This window comes from Mauremys mutica, chromosome 1 (genome assembly GCF_020497125.1).
Source record: "Mauremys mutica isolate MM-2020 ecotype Southern chromosome 1, ASM2049712v1, whole genome shotgun sequence".
Taxonomy (NCBI): Eukaryota; Metazoa; Chordata; order Testudines; family Geoemydidae; genus Mauremys; species Mauremys mutica.
Genome location: NC_059072.1, coordinates 130,503,371 through 130,510,293, shown reverse-complemented (window position 1 = coordinate 130,510,293; position 6,923 = coordinate 130,503,371).

The window sequence follows — 6,923 nt, the reverse complement described above, 5'->3', positions numbered from 1 at the left end:
AGTTCTTGTATTATGGGAATGAGTAAATAACTTTTCCTTATCCACTTTCTCAACATCACTCATGATTTTATATACCTCTATCATATCCCCCCTTAGTCTCCTCTTTTCCAAGCTGAAGAGTCCTAGCCTCTTTAATCTTTCCTCATATGGGACCCTCTCCAAACCCCTAATCATTTTAGTTGCCCTTTTCTGAACCTTTTCTAGTGCTGGAATATCTTTTTTGAGGTGAAGAGACCACATCTGTACACAGTATTCAAGATGTGGGCGTACCATGGATTTATATAAGGGCAATAATATATTCTCAGTCTTATTCTCTATCCCCTTTTTAATGATTCCTAACATCCTATTTGCTTTTTTGACCGCCTCTGCACACTGTGTGGACATCTTCAGAGAACTATCCATGATGACTCCAATATCTTTTTCCTGACTCGTTGTAGCTAAATTAGCCCCCATCATATTGTATGTATAGTTGGAGTTATTTTTCCCAATGTGCATTACTTTACATTTATCCACATTAAATTTCATTTGCCATTTTGTTGCCCAATCACTTAGTTTTGTGAGATCTTTTTGAAGTTCTTCACAATCTGCTTTGGTCTTAACTTAACTTAAGTCTGGAGATGTAGGTTCTATTCCTAACTCTGTCACTGATCTGCATATGACCTGGGGCAAATAATTTCATTTTTTTGCTGTAAAATGGGAATACTACTACTACTACTACTACTTCTCCTTAGTAAAATGGTTACTGAGCTATGGATGAAAGGTGTTGTATTAGGGTATACTGGCCCTTTAAGAGTAGAGGGGGACAGAAGACCCCCTCCTAGAGAGATGGAATCAACAAAGGCCCATAAAATGGCCTGGTAGCAAAAGAGAAAGCTGTCTAGGGCATTAGGAATTGGATGTGGATAAAACCCCGGGAAACTATTCCTTTAAATGCCAGGGATCAGGAGCCCTGTAGAGTTGGATGGGGTAGGGCTCCCCTCTCTTCCAGCCAATCAGGAGGAGCTCTCTGGCAGATGACAATATATAGACTTCCTTCTCCTGCAGAATGGAGGAGTCACTGGCAAGAGAAAGAAGCTAGAACCAGAAGGCTAAACCCCAGGGAGGGACAGATATGAGAAGCAATCCTGTGAAGAGCAGGCTATGCCAGGGGAAGAGCTCTGTGTGGATGACAGAAGAGCCAGAGAGAAGATGAACTTTTAGATTGCAGTGATGGACTTTATTGGTGGGACTCTTTGGAACTGCTTGCAGACAGGGATGGATTTATAGTCCTGGGCCCTATATTATCAAGGAAATTTGTTTTTCTATAAAGCCGATATTGGACTGACACTTCATTCTGCATTAATCTTTATTGTCAACTTTCCCTCCCTTTGAAATGCATTCTTTATCCTTTTAAAAAATAAGGGAAAGATGATTGCCACAAACACAGTGGTTCAGCTCGTCCCAAATGCACTATCTCCAAAGGCTCGAGTCCCTTGTCCAGGTTTCATGCAATAAAATGCATAAGAATAGAGTCCATTGGCTCAGCGGCTTGGTGACTCTTTTGTTAGTCAGTGCCAGGGCTGGGGTATGAGCAGGTGGAAAGAGGGTCCACAGAGTCCAGGTTAAGCAAACCAAGGACCTTCTCTGAGGTTTCTGGTTTACAGGGTTTTTGTTCAACCAAAAGAATGCAAAATAATCAAAAAGTCTTCTTGGGCCATATTCCCTTCATGACAACTAACAACCATTTTATCAGTGTTGTTTGATTTGGAGGCTCTGTCTCCAGAGCTCATTATCCTGGCTTCTCTCCCCCTTATTAGAGTAGGCCAGCCACTGTCCAGTATAGCTGTAAGGAGTTTTTGGGCTGGCATAGTAACACAACCTCCCTGAACAACACTAGCTATGTTAGCATTGTTCTGTTGACAGAGCTGTGGCTTCACTGGGGGTTTTGCAGCATAGCTATGTTGCTCAGTGGAGGCAGGGGTCTTCACATCCCTGACTGACATAGCAACACTGCAAAATTTTATAGTGTAGACAAGGCCTAAGAATCTGAGCCCAACTAGGCTCAGCAGTACCTGCTTGGCTCGACTCACAGGGCACTCCCAGTTGGGACTATGAAACCCCAGCTGGAGTTTCACCAAAACCAAATGAAACTCTAGTGTGGTCTCTTCCCAAGGTACTATTTGAGTGGGGTCTGATAGGCCTGCTGTGGGACCCTCTCCCAGGTGTGTCAAATGACCTGTCCACCCCATCATATGCAGGCAGAGTGAAATTCAGTGCTGATGTAGAGTAAGGCGTAATTTCCATGTTGGACCTATTTTTGAAGCATGTTGTCCAAATTCATCTCTTGTGTAGCTTACAACTCTATGGAGTTAAACTAGTGATGGATTTGGCTGATGTCAGTGAAGTTAGTCTGGATTTACACTGGTGTAATAGATCTGAATTTGGCCCAGAAAGGCTAAATGACTTGTCCAAAGTTACACATCAAGTCAGTGGCAGAGCTAGGAAGAGACTCAGGGCTGCGCATTCTCAGTCCCGTGCTCTAACCACTAAGCCATGATATCACATGTGCAGTAAGGGCCAAATCCTGATCCCACTGTATGGTCTTATGGATGCACACGGTGCATACTGAGTGACAAGTCAGTTATAGGTCATTAAAAGTACCTTTATCATAATGGTCCCCAGACTTAGGAGGCATTATGTGCCATGTGAGATGCTAACTGCCAAACATATAATATTTAATATAAATATTTAATATTTAATTATGTGATGTATTTCCTCACCTCACCCTAGCTAAAATAAACCCACTAGTATTTTGTTCACTTTTTTTTTTTATTTTGGTCTACAGTCAGGTGCCATTTGGGATATCTGATGTCTGTCTGGTTTTGTCACCTAACTCATTGGCAGAGTGAAGGATTTTATAATCCTGAGATTGTGACAGGTGCCAAAAAATGAACATGAAGTTTACTTCAAGCCCTAGTCAGACAAATGCACAAATCAAAACAGATCCAGTCTGAGCAAGAATTTCTTTCCCATGCAGAGAGAGTTACAAAATACTAAACAGCAGATGTAGCTCCAGGAACAAACTGTGCAACTTCTGAAATGGAATAGCCAAAGTCATTTCGGACAAACTGGTTCAAGGGTATGCGAATATCTTGTCTGAGGGTGGATGGTTTCAGAATAATAAAAACATTTAATGTTTCAGGCTCATCGGCAATATCAATGAGGCTTTTGACCTCAGCCATCTTCCACTATTAACAGAGTTAAAATGGCGTAGCTGGATTTTATAAAGGGCTGAAGAATTTTATGACCAGTGATAACATTTGTAACTATGCAAGCTAAGATCATGAGAAGAGCAAACAAACCTATAAATACAGGGGGTCAGGAAGGGAATCTCCACCTCTAAAGTATACAGTTCTGTAGGTGTATTATAAAAGGGTAGAGATGTTGCACTCTTCTAAAGCATTAGCCATTGCCAGAGGCGGGATTCCTGAGCTGATGGACCAGTGGGGTGATCCATTATGGCAGTTGCCATGCTCTGATACAATAGTCCACCAAAATGAGTGTCCAATGACAATACTTCTGCTACCTTTTCCCCTACTCTCCACTACGGAAAACAAGCTTGACAAGAAAGGTGCAGAAAATTATCTTTATATCATTCTCATTCTCTGACAATCACCAGAAAATAATGGAATAAAACCAAAGAGGAAAAACAGCAGTAAAATAGGTCCCCAAATTACATAGAGAAAAATATTCTGGAATGAAGCTGGCACATGGTCAAGCTGCCATCAACATTCCTGTTCTATAAACTGTGCAAGGATACAGTTTTTTTGGGGCTGTTTTTGGAAAAGTGTCCTCCCATTTTGTCCCTGTGATTTTGAAAGAGCATTTATATACAGGCATATTTTTGCAGGCACAAATAATTGCTGGTGTCACTGATGTCACATGCATCTAACTACCTGAACAGAATCACAACTACCTCTATTCGCACCCACAAATTGGCAGTATGAGTAGAGGTCTCTTTCAATATCAGGCCCTGATGTCCCCAGTAGCCAGACCAAAAGACCCTTTCATTCACACACAACTTATACTGGTTCTAGCTGATTGCAAGAGAATAATTTTCAGCAAAGTCTGACATGGCTTGAGCTAGTTGCTATTCATTGCACGCAGGGCAGGAGGCTGTAGTGTTCATGCCTGAGTGTTCATTAGCCATTGTCAAACCTATTTGTGTTCATCTGACTGGAATCATTGGACCACAACCAAATTTAAATGCTGACTTAAACTCACAGGTTAAATTCTTTCTATTATGTCTAGAGCAGCAGCTGTGTAGTGACTGGCTTTGAGAGTCTAGACACTTAATGGAGACAGATGTGAGCGTGACCAAGTAAGCAAGTGGTTGACTCTGCCTTTGTATCTTGTGCCTGATTAGCAATGCAGCTGGTCATTGATGTGATACTCCATATTTACAGCATGTATCTCCACTGAAGTCACTGCCCACTTTGGTAGCTGATCTTGCACCTTTGAAGTCAATGGAAGTTTTGCCATTGACTTCAATGGGAGCAGAATTGGATCCCTTCATCTCTTTGTCTCATCTGACTAAATATAGATATTAACTGTACTGTGGAGGAATAGACTAGTACCCCTTTCAATATTTGTTAACCCTCTAGGATTCTCACTGTTTTCTGAGTAATAGAAGATGCCTGAAACCAGTCCAAGCAGCAGTCTGTATGCAGTTTGGCCTAGCATGCTTGTGTATATTTAGTAAATAGTTATTGACTAGTTAGCTAGTGATAGGAAACAAAATGAGGTTATGGGGGGTCTAATGTAGGTTACCCCAATTGAAGGCAAGTTGGGGAAGGCTAGGCCGTGTTGGTATGGACATCTCCAGCAGAGACCCAAGAGTTATATTGGTAAGAAGGCTCTTGCAACAATTGTGGATGGAAGATGACCAAGGGGGAGGCCAAAGACTTGGCACATGAACTTGATACCAGCAGACTGTAGAGAGACCAATTTGCATGACAACCAGTCATATAGTCATGAATTTTGGAAGAAGACTGTGACAGCCACTGACCCTGAATAAGGAAATGGTGAAGAAGATGTTATTTATTCGGGATGCTACCATTCCTGTGTGGTTTCTACCTATTATTATTATTATTATTATTAGGTAAAGAGGAAAAGAGACACCAATAACACAAACACCTTGGCAGGATACCATGAGAATTACTGGTTGTAAAGTGCTTTGCAATCATCAGATAAAAAGTGCAAAGGATATCATTAGGAATGTGTGGTGATCAACAGAAGAACTAGCAGTACTTGGTAGAGCCATGTATTGTGTGTACTAGCTTGCATGCACAGACAAGCTAATGAGACGTGCTCTCAGCTTGCAAGCAGTTCTAGCTGTGGAATTCTCTTGGGGAAAAAAAACTAATTGCAACAAACTGAGTTACACTGTGTGGGGAATTTTGTATTGTGGACATACCCCAGGGATGTCATTACATTTAATGATTATATTTCTGTTCAACTTAAAAAACAATTAAACAATAGACAATGCAGCAGTTTGGGGTTTTTTAAATTAAAAAATGCCAACAATTAAAATTATTGTATATTAAAGTCCCACTTATTTAGTAAAACCAAAAGAACACACTTCTCAATTGATTCTCCAAGCTACTACCTTATATTCAGAAGCCACATTCCATGTAGAGTAACAGAAGAGAGGAAATGATTTATAGTAATAAAAAAGGCTTTCATTCTGTTAGTGACAAAAAGCAAATGCACTTTTTCCAAAATATGTCATTTAAATAATTAAGTTATACCTGGGTTGCTTCACAAAAAAATAGGGAGAATGAAAATACTCAGGGCTTGATTTACCCCTGCCCTGTCCCAGTTTGAAACTGCTCCAACTTCATTGAAATCAATGAAGTTAGACAGGACTACAACTGGATGAACTGATCCTTAAGTGATTAGTTAAAGTATAAGACACAGTATCAGAAATGAGGGCAGTGTAAGAAAATTACTCTATACGTATGTATGTATGTATGTATTTATTATTTATTGTGGTAGTGCTTGGAGCTACACATCATACACATATAATGATAAGAGCTGCCCCAACGAGTTTACAATCTAATGTTGGGGAACAATTGATTATTAAGGCCCTGAAATAGCCACCCCTCAAAATGCAACAGTTGCAAAATGCAAAGTTAGTAATGAAGACTTTCTTGTAATTATTCACAAACATAAGGGTGCACTTTGAGTGAAAAAGTCATTGAAAAGCTATGTTTAAAGGAGATAAAGAAAGTATCGACGTTTTGAGGCTGTGGCACTTCCGAGCCCTCCAAGTAGATTAAGGGGAAGGATGATCCACATATACTTACCTATATTATTGAAATATACAAATGAAGAATTGCTAAATGGTAAAGTTAAGAGCTTTGTTAGTTACATTTTAATAATTTATAATTACGGATAGCAAATGAGTTTAGAGGAGGTGATGTTCGTCCATCGTTGTCGATGAAGACCTCAACAACTCATTTTTTCGATGACCGGACTCTGTGCATCCGAAGATGACTGATCAGTCCGATTCGGGCATGGAACATCCTGTCACACGTTGGGCAGACATGTGATGGCACTGTCGATGATGTGCGGGCAGCTCTGGACTTGCGCAGCTCACGCTTTCTTTCAGCCTCAGCAGTACGCCTCGCCTCAGCGGTATTACTGCCTGTGTGAATGAGGCTGCGCCATGCTGGATGGTTCAGTGCGAGGGTTTCCCATGTGGCGGTGTTAATCTCAAAGGACTTCAGAGAGGTCTTCAGCGTGTACTTGAACCGCTTCTTTTGTCCTCCATGGGAGCGCTTTCCCTGGGCGAGTTCTCCGTAGAAGAGCTGTTTAGGAATGCGCTCGTCTGACATTCTCACGACATGTCCAGCCCATCTGGTCTGGGCTCTCATCAGCAG